Consider the following 13,200-nt stretch of genomic DNA (forward strand, 5'->3'; position numbering starts at 1 on the left):
TAGGTGTGTGTCTGGGCCCTGGGAGAGTATGGTCTCTTTCTGGGACCACTGGGGGAAGGGTGGATATCTAAGCCCTGGGAGAGCGAGGTGTGTGCCTAGGCTCGTGGAAAGAAGGGTGCATGAGGACCATGAGAGGGCAGGGTCTTTCCCTATGCATCAGAGAGCATGGTGTGTACCTGTGCCCTGTGAAAGAAGGGTGTGTATTTGTTTCCTGGTAAATAGGGGTGTGGGCCTAGTCCCTGCGATTGCACTGTGAGGGCAGGGTGTGTGCCTGAGCTATGGCTGAGCCAGATGTGTGCCTGGGCTCTGGGACAGCAGGGTGTGTACATGGGCACTTGGAGTATAGATTGGGACCAGGAACAGCAAGGTGTGTCCCTGGGCACTTGGAGAGCAGGGTGCTTGTTTGCACCATCAGAGAGTAGGTTCTCTCTCTGGGCCCTGGGTTACGAGGGTGTGTAAATGGACCTGTGAGAGTAGGGAGTGTGTTTGCTCCCTGGGAAAGGAAGATGTTTGTCTGGACCCTCTAAGAGCAGGGTTTGGGCCTCAGCCCTGTGAGCTCAAGGTGTGTGCCTTGATTCCCTAAATAACTGTGAATAAGTACAACTTCGTGACTTCAGGGATCTTTGCACTCCATTTTATACTGATCTGGTGTGTTGCCGATATTATATTATTACACATCTTTGTCGTGCTCGCATTATAAAAGAAGCAACATAACGTAAGGCTCAACAATGCGTTACAGTGTTTCATCAAATGACGGGCAGTGTTGCAGCAGGTGGTCGTTTTGAAAACTATAATGATTGAGCCAGTGCTTAATTTGTAAACGAATGAGTGCTGGTGCCCAATGCTCTGCTCTGAAGCCTGTGGCCGTTGTACTAAATATTGGGGCACCAAATACCAAGGCTGCATAGTCTTGAATCCACCTCATGCCTCTTTTATCCATTACCAGCCAATCCCCATCCCCTTACTCTTGAAGGTTCCTGCATTTTGTAATGGGTTTTCCATCTTTCTCTGTCTTTCCAGTTTCTGTGTTTTTCCCTCTCTTGCTCTGTGTAAATGTTTTATGCAGAAAAATAAGCTCTGTTCCCCCAGAAATAAGTGCCAGTGGCTTCCACTGGCAACCACCTGCTCAAATTAAGCCCCGGATTTAGCCCTGAATTTGTGTTATGCCTTGAAATCATGCTGGTGGTCTCTATTAGGGAAAATAAGTTATCCCCTTTTTGGAGCTCGAGCCCCCAAGGAAACAATAGCAGGCAGTAAACGCTCTTGCTTATTTTTAAATCTGCCTAGTCACATTTTTAATTTCTTAAGTGTGCTTTATGTGAACTGTTACAAAAATATCTTGGTGCCTTCTGGTTTTGGTTATTCTTTGTTGCGTAAGGCTGTCTGTATTTATGAATTTTTCAAGCACATGATTCTATTTCATATGTATTAAATCACACTCTTAGTTACATAGTCCACAAGAATAGGAGAAAGTTCTTGGTTGCCATCCTTAGGTCACACCCTTCCTAGACTCCTCCACCACTCTTCACCCCCACCCATGCTTTTCATCACACTTGCCAATACAGGTCATTCGGAACACAACTTTTTTTTTTAGGTGTATATATATATATAATCGTGAGAACTGTCTGTACAAGAGACAGGAGATGAGATGATGGTCTGGCAACATTTGCTGCTATTTTTGCATGTGTGAAACCAAATAGTTAAAAAAAAGTCGTTTTCAGTATTTCTGCCTGATAGAGCAGGCAAAGGAGGACAGTGTGAGTCTTCAATATGGCCGCTATCCTAGTCCCTCATGCCCTTCCACGCAAACAGCGGACTAGATCACCTCACCCCGTGTATGGTCCTACTCCGTCCTCCCAACTCCAACAAATCAGCGGTCACTACTCTGCTGCGTCCCTGACTAACCAAGTGTGTCCACCTGCCTCAGGCTTCCCAGCGGCTTCCTCCTCCCACTCACCTCAGAGTGAGCAGCACTCAAGTTCTCCAAACCTGCTCAACCAATGAACTGCGGCTACACTGCTCACATCCCTGGGCTGCTCAGGAGTCCTACTTTGCCCAACCTGTCTGGAGGGGTCGTCATACCCTTGTATTACTCACCCAGCCTTAGCAACATTACCACATCCCTACGGTTTTATTAGGACACATTTAGCCAGGAAAAACCTGGAAAGGTGTGCCCGAGGAATAACAGTGGCCAAGAGGCAAACCATCCGATACCACCTGTTCCGCATCGCTGGGCCGGCTTTAGCTCTGGTGGCGCCCAGTGCGACAATCACTTTTGGCGCCCTCACGTCCCATGACTGCCCCCTCATATTCTCTCACTACCACCTGCAAAATGTCCCCTCATTTCTCCTATCATAAGATTTTGCTTAGCACAGCACCCCCTGAGATCACAGCTCCCTCCTCCACAGGCCAGCACCCAGTCCGGCGGCACCAGTCGCACTGCCCTAAAGCCGGCCCTGCTGCATCGTTTCGAACATATGTACACGGAGTCATGTAGTAAACATTCCACCCTGTAGTATCTGTATGTACTAGGGCGGTATTATTAATTAGAATAGCTTGGGGCCCAAAAGTGTAATGACAAGATCATCTTTATAGAAGTATCAGGTGTCAAAACATGCTGATGCAAATTTCCACTGGTAAATCTAGCACCTTTCACGATTCAGCATAAAGTATATCATGTAGCTATTTGTTTCTGTTTTTGTCATAAAATAAAGAGGTTGGGTGTTTTAAGTTACAAGGGATGCTCATGTGTCTGTATAATGAAAAGCGCATATTGCTTATAGTTGTTTTATATATATTTGTTTAACTTTTATTTATAAGTTTCATTAAGTACAAAACTTGCATTGCACAAACACATGCTCTACCTCTGCAGCTGACAGTGATTCATCTAATAAATACATAGTAATCAAGCATATACAGTTACACGTTCAATGCTTGTTAATAGAGTAACACATTCCCACCCATTTCGTACCCCTTTCAAGTTGTGCATCTCAGTCATGCGAACCAACAGATGTCTGTTCCAGCAGGAAAATCCTGTAGGGGTGCCACATATCCAGTGGTCTAGATACCGGGTGCTGCAACTGGCCTAACTTTCACTGGTAGTATTACAATATGACATATTTATTTATTTATTTATAATGTTTTATATAGCGCGAACGTGACCCACGGGGGTATCAGAGCACTTTACAATAAAAGAATATAATTAGTTGAGGTGGTATACACGCATTCAAATTTGTCAGTTTGTACAATAGCATATAAAATATATACATAACAAACATAGAAGACCGAGATTCTGCAGGATGTTGTACAATAGGCAGTTAATGAACGTTAGGAGATTGTGCTCGCAAACATACAAATTATAACTTCTAGCGATTCAAAGTTGATATATAAAATGTATAGATAACCAGGTGGACCCACAGACTACTAAGCATTAGACAACATACAATTATAGAGCAGAAAGGGCTGTGATGTAAGTCTTACATACGGTAGACTATATAAATCCATCTGAGATAGGTAGTGGTGATAGGTAGTGGTGATAGTGGTCAAAGCCAGTCTTTGTTCTAAAATAATACACAATATCAAATCATTTGTCTTCACACTAGACAACATATTGAACAACCGTCCCTTCAGTGTTGGCGGACATTTGCTCCCCCAATGAATGGCCACCTCTCTTTTTGCTAACAATAGTGTGATTGCAATGAAGCGTTTGTATAGCTTAGCAATCTCTTGTGCACACGCCAATAACGCCAGCACAGGTGACGGTGAAAGGCCCAGCCCGGTCATTTTCGATAATTCGCTAATACTTGAGACCAGAATCGCGCCACCTTGACACAGTTCCAAGCCATGTGTGCAAATTCGGCCATTTGGGGCACTACATCTTGGGCAGGTATGTCAGCGTAATGGGTCCATCCGATGGACCTTGGCAGGTGGCTTATAGTTGTTTTTTATTTTTTTACTTTAGTACTATACAATAACTTTTATATTTCATCTGAGATTATATTAGGGAAGAACAGTGAGGTGAATTCATGTGTTACACTTTACCTAGATGTATTTTTTTTGTGTGCACATTTCTTTGTCAGTACTTTTGAGGAGCAAGTCCTACTTTTTGAACATCCTTAAAAATAAACTACTATCAGGAAACATGTTCACTTCGGAGAAGAGAAGGGGAAAGGTGGGGGAGGTTAGCGAAGCCCCTGCTTCAGAGCCCTAATGCTCTGAGCTGGATTACTGCAAAAAACACAGTTGATGGACAGAATGTAGAACAATGTCATACATTCACCCCAGTACAAGGATCTGAGCCTAAATCCATCGTTTTTTTGCACTCCACACCACCCTGGGTTAGACACTGGCTATATGCAAATCAGCTCTGACCCTGTGCCTCATGGGAACAGTCCAGTCCGAACTACCAAGCCATGTCTTTCCCAGACCGGAATCAAGCATCCAAGGATCGGTTTCTGGCTATCAGCCTTCATCAGCCTGGATAGCTTGACTCCAGTGGTGTGGAGAGCCTGGGACTCACGTCTGAGCATACCCAGCCCACTCGGGGTGAAAATTGCAAAAAACACAGTTGATGGACAGAATGTAGAACAATGTCATACATTCACCCCAGTACAAGGATCTGGGCCTAAATCCATCGTTTTTTGCACTCCACACCACCCTGGGTTAGACACTGGCTATATGCAAATCAGCTCTGACCCTGTGCCTCATGGGAACAGTCCAGTCCGAACTACCAAGCCATGTCTTTCCCAGACCGGAATCAAGCATCCAAGGACCGGTTTCTGGCTATCAGCCTTCATCAGCCTGGATAGCTTGACTCCAGTGGTGTGGAGAGCCTGGGACTCACGTCTGAGCATACCCAGCCCACTCGGGGAGAAAATTGCAAAAAACACAGTTGATGGACAGAATGTAGAACAATGTCATACATTCACCCCAGTACAAGGATCTTGGCCTAAATCCATCGTTTTTTTGCACTCCACACCACCCTGGGTTAGACACTGGCTATATGCAAATCAGCTCTGACCCTGTGCCTCATGGGAACAGTCCAGTCCGAACTACCAAGCCATGTCTTTCCCAGACCGGAATCAAGCATCCAAGGACTGGTTTCTGGCTATCAGCCTTCATCAGCCTGGATAGCTTGACTCCAGTGGTGTGGAGAGCCTGGGACTCACGTCTGAGCATACCCAGCCCACTCGGGGTGAAAATTGCAAAAAACACAGTTGATGGACAGAATGTAGAACAATGTCATACATTCACCCCAGTACAAGGATCTGGGACTAAATCCATTGTTTTTTTGCACTCCACACCACCCTGGGTTAGACACTAGCTATATGCAAATCAGCTCTGAGCCTGTGCCTCATGGGAACAGTCCAGTCCGAACTACCAAGCCATGTCTTTCCCAGACCGGAATCAAGCATCCAAGGACCGGTTTCTGGCTATCAGCCTTCATCAGCCTGGATAGCTTGACTCCAGTGGTGTGGAGAGCCTGGGACTCAAGTCTGAGCATACCCAGCCCACTCGGGGTGAAAATTGCAAAAAACACAGTTGATGGACAGAATGTAGAACAATGTCATACATTCACCCCAGTACAAGGATCTGGGCCTAAATCCATTGTTTTTTTGCACTCCACACCACCCTGGGTTAGACACTAGCTATATGCAAATCAGCTCTGAGCCTGTGCCTCATGGGAACAGTCCAGTCCGAACTACCAAGCCATGTCTTTCCCAGACCGGAATCAAGCATCCAAGGACCGGTTTCTGGCTATCAGCCTTCATCAGCCTGGATAGCTTGACTCCAGTGGTGTGGAGAGCCTGGGACTCACGTCTGAGCAAACCCAGCCCACTCGGGGTGAAAATTGCAAAAAACACAGTTGATGGACAGAATGTAGAACAATGTCATACATTCACCCCAGTACAAGGATCTGGGCCTAAATCCATCGTTTTTTTGCACTCCACACCACCCTGGGTTAGACACTGGCTATATGCAAATCAGCTCTGACCCTGTTCCTCATGGGAACAGTCCAGTCCGAACTACCAAGCCATGTCTTTCCCAGACCGGAATCAAGCATCCAAGGACCAGTTTCTGGCTATCAGCCTTCATCAGCCTGGATAGCTTGACTCCAGTGGTGTGGAGAGCCTGGGACTCACGTCTGAGCATACCCAGCCCACTCGGGGTGAAAATTGCAAAAAACACAGTTGATGGACAGAATGTAGAACAATGTCATACATTCACCCCAGAACAAGGATCTGGGCCTAAATCCATCTTTTATTTGCACTCCACACCACCCTGGGTTAGACACTGGCTATATGCAAATCAGCTCTGACCCTGTGCCTCATGGGAACAGTCCAGTCCGAACTACCAAGCCATGTCTTTCCCAGACCGAAATCAAGCATCCAAGGACCGGTTTCTGGCTATCAGCCTTCATCAGCCTGGATGGCTTGACTCCAGTGGTGTGGGGAGCCTGGGACTCACGTCTGAGCATACCCAGCCCACTCGGGGTGAAAATTGCAAAAAACACAGTTGATGGACAGAATGTAGAACAATGTCATACATTCACCCCAGTACAAGGATCTGGGCCTAAATCCATCGTTTTTTCGCACTCCACACCACCCTGGGTTAGACACTGGCTATATGCAAATCAGCTCTGACCCTGTGCCTCATGGGAACAGTCCAGTCCGAGCTACCAAGCCATAACTTTCCCAGACCGGAATCAAGCATCCAAGGACCGGTTTCTGGCTATCAGCCTTCATCAGCCTGGATAGCTTGACTCCAGTGGTGTGGAGAGCCTGGGACTCACGTCTGAGCATACCCAGCCCACTCGGGGTGAAAATTGCAAAAAAACACAGTTGATGGACAGAATGTAGAACAATGTCATACATTCACCCCAGTACAAGGATCTGGGCCTAAATCCATCGTTTTTTTGCACTCCACACCACCCTGGGTTAGACACTGGCTATATGCAAATCAGCTCTGACCCTGTGCCTCATGGGAACAGTCCAGTCCGAACTACCAAGCCATGTCTTTCCCAGACCGGAATCAAGCATCCAAGGACCGGTTTCTGGCTATCAGCCTTCATCAGCCTGGATAGCTTGACTCCAGTGGTGTGGAGAGCCTGGGACTCACGTCTGAGCATACCCAGCCCACTCGGGGTGAAAATTGCAAAAAACACAGTTGATGGACAGAATGTAGAACAATGTCATACATTCACCCCAGTACAAGGATCTGGGCCTAAATCCATCGTTTTTTTGCACTCCACACCACCATGGGTTAGACACTGGCTATATGCAAATCAGCTCTGACCATGTGCCTCATGGGAACAGTCCAGTCCGAACTACCAAGCCATGTCTTTCCCAGACCGGAATCAAGCATCCAAGGACCGGTTTCTGGCTATCAGCCTTCATCAGCCTGGATAGCTTGACTCCAGTGGTGTGGAGAGCCTGGGACTCACGTCTGAGCATACCCAGCCCACTTGGCCACTGGATTCAAGATAGCCTGGCTGATGAGGATTATGAATCCGAAACCGGTCCCAGGATGCTTGTTTCCGGTCCAGGGAAGACATGGCTTGGCAGTTCGGGCTGCACTGTTCCCATGAGGCACAGGGTCAGACTGATTTGCATATAGCCATGTCTGAACTGGGGTGGCTGAGTGAACTAAAGAATGGTGATGGATTAAACCCAGATCAGTTGACTGGGGGGGAGTGTTTGATTTGTTCAAACGCTCCGTCCATCATCTCCTTTTGTATCGCTTTGTTCGCCCTAAGTGTGGCAGGGTATGCTCAGACGTGAGTCCCTTGTTCACTTGGCCACTGGATTCAAGATAGCCTGGCTGATGAGGATTATGAATCCGAAACCGGTCCCAGGATGCTTGTTTCCGGTCCAGGGAAGACATGGCTTGGCAGTTCGGGCTGCACTGTTCCCATGAGGCACAGGGTCAGACTGATTTGCATATAGCCATGTCTGAACTGGGGTGGCTGAGTGAACTAAAGAATGGTGATGGATTAAACCCAGATCAGTTGACTGGGGGGGGAGTGTTTGATTTGTTCAAACGCTCCGTCCATCATCTCCTTTTGTATCGCTTTGTTCGCCCTAAGTGTGTCAGGGTATGCTCAGACGTGAGTCCCTTGTTCACTTGGCCACTGGATTCAAGATAGCCTGGCTGATGAGGATTATGAATCCGAAACCGGTCCCAGGATGCTTGTTTCCGGTCCAGGGAAGACATGGCTTGGCAGTTCGGGCTGCACTGTTCCCATGAGGCACAGGGTCAGACTGATTTGCATATAGCCATGTCTGAACTGGGGTGGCTGAGTGAACTAAAGAATGGTGATGGATTAAACCCAGATCAGTTGACTGGGGGGGAGTGTTTGATTTGTTCAAACGCTCCGTCCATCATCTCCTTTTGTATCGCTGAGCTGGATTACGCGAGGTCTGGTCATTAAGGGGAGTATGGGTCTACGGGATGGGGTTTTGCTTTGAAGATCAGGGCAGTGTTTTCTGCCTCTTGCTTGCCGCCACATGAAGTCGGTACAGGGTTCACAGGGCAGGAATAATGTGGCGACACTCCTCAGCCAAGAGGTAACGTGAGCGATGACGCAGATCGAATGTGTTTAGGGCTTGACGGGGGTATATTGCTTAGGCCTAACTGCGCATGACCGACCCAGCCTCGCTTCACTGCCGCCAGATGACTCCATGGGAAGGATGGGTTTTACTAGTAAGAAGCACAAAACCCTTTTCAAACCCGAAAGTTGAATTTTTCTGTTTTTCTATGCATTTATATTCTGTGTATCTATGTACATTTCTCTTGTAAATCTACCGTGTGAAGGTGACCTTTCTTCGAGCCAGACGCGCTCCTCCTTTTGCCATGTTTCCAAATATTGGGATGCATGGTTAAAAAGAGAGCACCAGAGCTGGTGGCATGTGTTCGGAGGAACAGTTTCTATAGGGGGTGGACTTCAAACTTTCTAAACACTTCTGCGATGCACACTTTGGGTGTAAATGTGCCAGAGTGAGTGAAAACTTTACTAAAGTGGACATTGAGCCTGAGTGGAAGTTGGATTGTAAAAGACATTATTCCGAATTCTGGAGGATTCTCCTCCTAAGATTTAGCATTCCCTCCACTGTGGCTTTAAGTGGGATGAAAAAACTGAGCACAGGCATGCCCTCCACTATTTGGAGGATTTTGCATTACCACCTAACTATAAACCAGTACCATGATGGGCAAAACCATCTTTAGGAGTTGTCCACTCAAGATCCATCTGCAGACACCTGATTTGAGCTCATTTAACATATTTTGTGTTCTGAAAAGGAAAACTAAGTGGGGCAGAAGGTATTTAAGGAGGCTGTCATAGGGATCTATGTTGGGATTCCCAATATTTTCCACATCAGACCTCTAAAAAGTCCCAATCAGTCCAAAATAAAACCCCAGTCATTACATGCCAGCATTGTGAACTAATTGCGTAACAAGTAGCATTCTTTGATATTGATAATTCAATGTTGGCAACTCTTACCTCTTCTGTGATTTCTTTTTAGAAGAACCACCCAGAGAATAACTGGACCAGTAAACATATCTTTCAGTTATTGAGATAAAATTCCATTATTTGTAAAACAAATATATGGGCTTATAAGGATATTGCATATCCTAATACCAAGGAGAATGATTACAATTTAAAGGAATGAAGCTGAAGGTCAAGTTCCTTTGTAAGGCAATGGAACTCCAAGGTGGCTTGTAATATCCTTTAACATACAGCGGAGGTTATTTTATTCCTTATAATAGATGGCCAGACCATCACCCTTCCCACAAATCACTTTACTCCTTTCGTATCTTGTTTTTCATATGAAAGAGATATTATGGTTGCAGACATGAAGCATACAAGTGAAATCAGTGGGGCAAAATTGAACTCACCTAAAAACAGCCACACATAAAAGCAGGTAGTGATTTGTTACAAAACTCTTATGAGAAACAGTTTTATGAAAGTCAAATTTAAAAAATGCTGCTCAGAATGTGCAAAAGCATGCAGGGAAAGCCTGTTTCTCCTGTCCTGACCCAGAGCATGAACAAATGGAAGATGATGCTATCAATATCTTCTTTATGCTGATCACTGTACATTAAAAAAAAAAAAGATTAGAAGAAGAGGGAAAGCCAGTTCTCGTTTTCATTATTTAAACTGCACCTGTCATTATGGTCAGCAATATACTTTCACTTAAGCAGATGACTGGCAGAAGGCATTATGATGTTATAACTCAACTGTAATAAGTTATAATGGAGCAGCAATGGCATTTTCCTATTACAGGTAACTAGAGGTGGCACAACCTGAAGTAATAAGGGAATTTCTCAGAAGATGGCAGCCACCCCAAAAAGTTGGAAGCACTCCGAGACACATTTCTTCTTATGGATAAAGGCAAAATTCTAAGCATGGCCGGCTACTGTTCTCACTACAATGGGAAATTTGCAGTCATACGTATCCCACTCTAGAACCTCACAAGGCAAAGTTGAGTGTTCGAGCGGTCCTCAGGATGCAAAGATGCATTTAGGGAACTAAACTAAAAAGTTAAATGGGATTAGCTAAACATATAGTAAGACTTAACACCTTTCAGTGCAGCATCTTCGCAGTTGAAATCAATCCAGTGGAACAAATGACAACTAAAGTTTGTAATCTGTAAAAACGATAGTATCAACTGATCTGACAGATATTGAAATGGCTTATTCTCCGTAAAGAACAAGAGCCTAGTCATCTTAGGTGGTCTGTGAGTTCTGCCATGAGCTCTAGTTTGGAAAATCATTTACTCTTGTGATAGATCATCATGACAATCATAGTTGTCAATCCCGGTAAAACACATCATTGCAAGTTAAAATTAAACCATCACATTCAAAATAACATGTCCGAACTACCAAAAAGTATGTTGAAATGCCAAAATGCCACCTTCTAGGAACCAATAAACTCAGGATGACATCTGCTCATCAAGGATGTATATACAAAATGCCCAATACCTGTCAATGTGGGGGCATCAACTAACCACTGTTTGATTAAATATTTCCAATATGTGGTGTTCCTAAAAGCAGATAATGTTTCATTGTACAGTGGCAAGGTCTTTCCACATTTTTCCGGTGATCCATGGAAAGATAACACCGCTGTGACCGCAGTCAAATGACGTATAATGGTTCAAGGAGACTCTCACTTTGCAGACAGTACAGTGGCGCAAAGAGCAGCACATCTGTGTGGCTAAAACAAGGGTGCGTCCTAGCTCCCATGCTATTCAATCTCTTTTTGGCAAACTTACCTGCAGGGCCGGATAATTGCAAATCGAATGCCCCCAAGCTTGTCAAAACGACCATCTCCAACCTTCTTTAAGCCGATGACCTAGTCTTAATAAGCCGAACACCAATTGGACTGCAGCATTTACACGACGTAACACAAGAATATTCACACGAGAACGCATTGAAGATCAAGTTAAGCAAAACCAAAAACTATGGCAATAAACCTCACCAATAAGAAAACACCCCACTGGATCTGGATACACAATGACTAGAACTTGTAAAGGAATACAAATACTTAAGAGTCTTGCTAGATAACAAAGGTCCCTTCAACTCTCAAATAGAAGCACCAAGACGAAAAGGCAACATAATAACTTTTGCTATGAAGACTCTAAAAATAGCACTTGCTGGGCCTTACCTGACTCATCTACTCGAGCTCATTCAAACAAAACTCCTTCCAATGATAACATATGGAAGCGGGCTATATGAGGAAGAGATGCCATCACGGTCATATAGAACGATTTTCATCTCCCAAACTACGCCTCTCCAGCGCAAATAAGGCTAAAGGTTGGACTACAAAAACAGTCCTTGGCTAAAAGGGGTGCATTTACAAAATTCTGGCGCAAGATCAGAACAAGATGCATTAAACTGGCATCTCTGGGATGAATTGTCACTATGAGGGAACCAACCATCCGGAGCGTACCTTAGAGACTCCCTATGCCAACTTGGTCTGAATAGTGCATGGGAGTCATCAGCGACCCACACTACCTTTAAAAAAGTGGTCACTAAATTCACCAAAGCATTGTGAACAGGATCTTGCTCCATTCAGGTGTAGACCTGTTGCAAATAGATAGCAATAAATATAACTTTTTCCCACCTTTAGGTGATGAGTTTGCCTGAGTTCTGAGAGAACAGACTTTTCTCTACTTAACTGCCTACCTGTTCTTTCTTTCTATGTTCTCCACCTTCCTCCTTGCTCTATTGCCCTCTTCTGGATTAGCACACTTATGTAATTCAAAGGCAAAGTGATTGCTTTACAATAACAAGCACTGTCAAAGCCAATAGTTTCAACTGTCAAAGGGGTTACCTGACCTTTTGACTTTGCCAATGATTTTTGTTGATGCTGTACTAAATCGGCAACAAAGAACAAGCTTTGGCAAAGCCAAATAGTCTAGGCGATGCCAGAGTTATTGGCTTTATTAATATCTTTTAGCCATGTAGCCCAAGAGCACACAATTTAAGGAGGGAAGCCGTGATTTATTCATGTTTTCTGGGTTGCACCTTTATTTTTGCTTATTTTCTGTTTTGTACACACCGCATTATGGCAGCCCAGCCCTATACCACTGTGAATGCACAATATGTATTCTGGTATCCGGACAGTGAAGCAAAGGCAGACGTTTGACTGCCTCCGAGAAAATGTACCTTCGTACCATGAGGCACAACATAGCTTGGTGGGTTGATGCATCCAATGGAGAAATATATATGCAGCCTGACTGATGCCATGGGGATGGTTCTGCTACTTGTTCCTGCTCGGCACAATATCTTTAAGGGCCGATAAAATGCTGAATACGTGGGACGTGTGACATATCTATTTTTATTCCGGCACGGTCTTTCAAACATATCATGATTCTGACCTACTTACATATTGTCTATATCTTCAGTTTCCTGCTTCTTCTAAACACTTAGAGCATGACCAGAGATGTTTAATGGAATCATTGAGGACAAGGGCTGTCGTAGGTTCAGGCCACTTCTAAGCAACAGGAGGAGAGGATGTGGCGTTACATCCAGAGCTGCTGACTTTGGAGCTGGGAAATCGGGATCGAGTCTTGACGTTGGCTTAACTTCCTGTCATCCTGGGTAAATCATTTAATCTCCCTGTGCCTACAAAATGAATTACTCCTTGTGTAAAGTAACTGGAGATCATGTAAAACACACCAATAATACCTTTGGGTGGTG

Source organism: Lissotriton helveticus, chromosome 9 (genome assembly GCF_964261635.1).
Source record: "Lissotriton helveticus chromosome 9, aLisHel1.1, whole genome shotgun sequence".
NCBI classification, from domain to species: domain Eukaryota; kingdom Metazoa; phylum Chordata; class Amphibia; order Caudata; family Salamandridae; genus Lissotriton; species Lissotriton helveticus.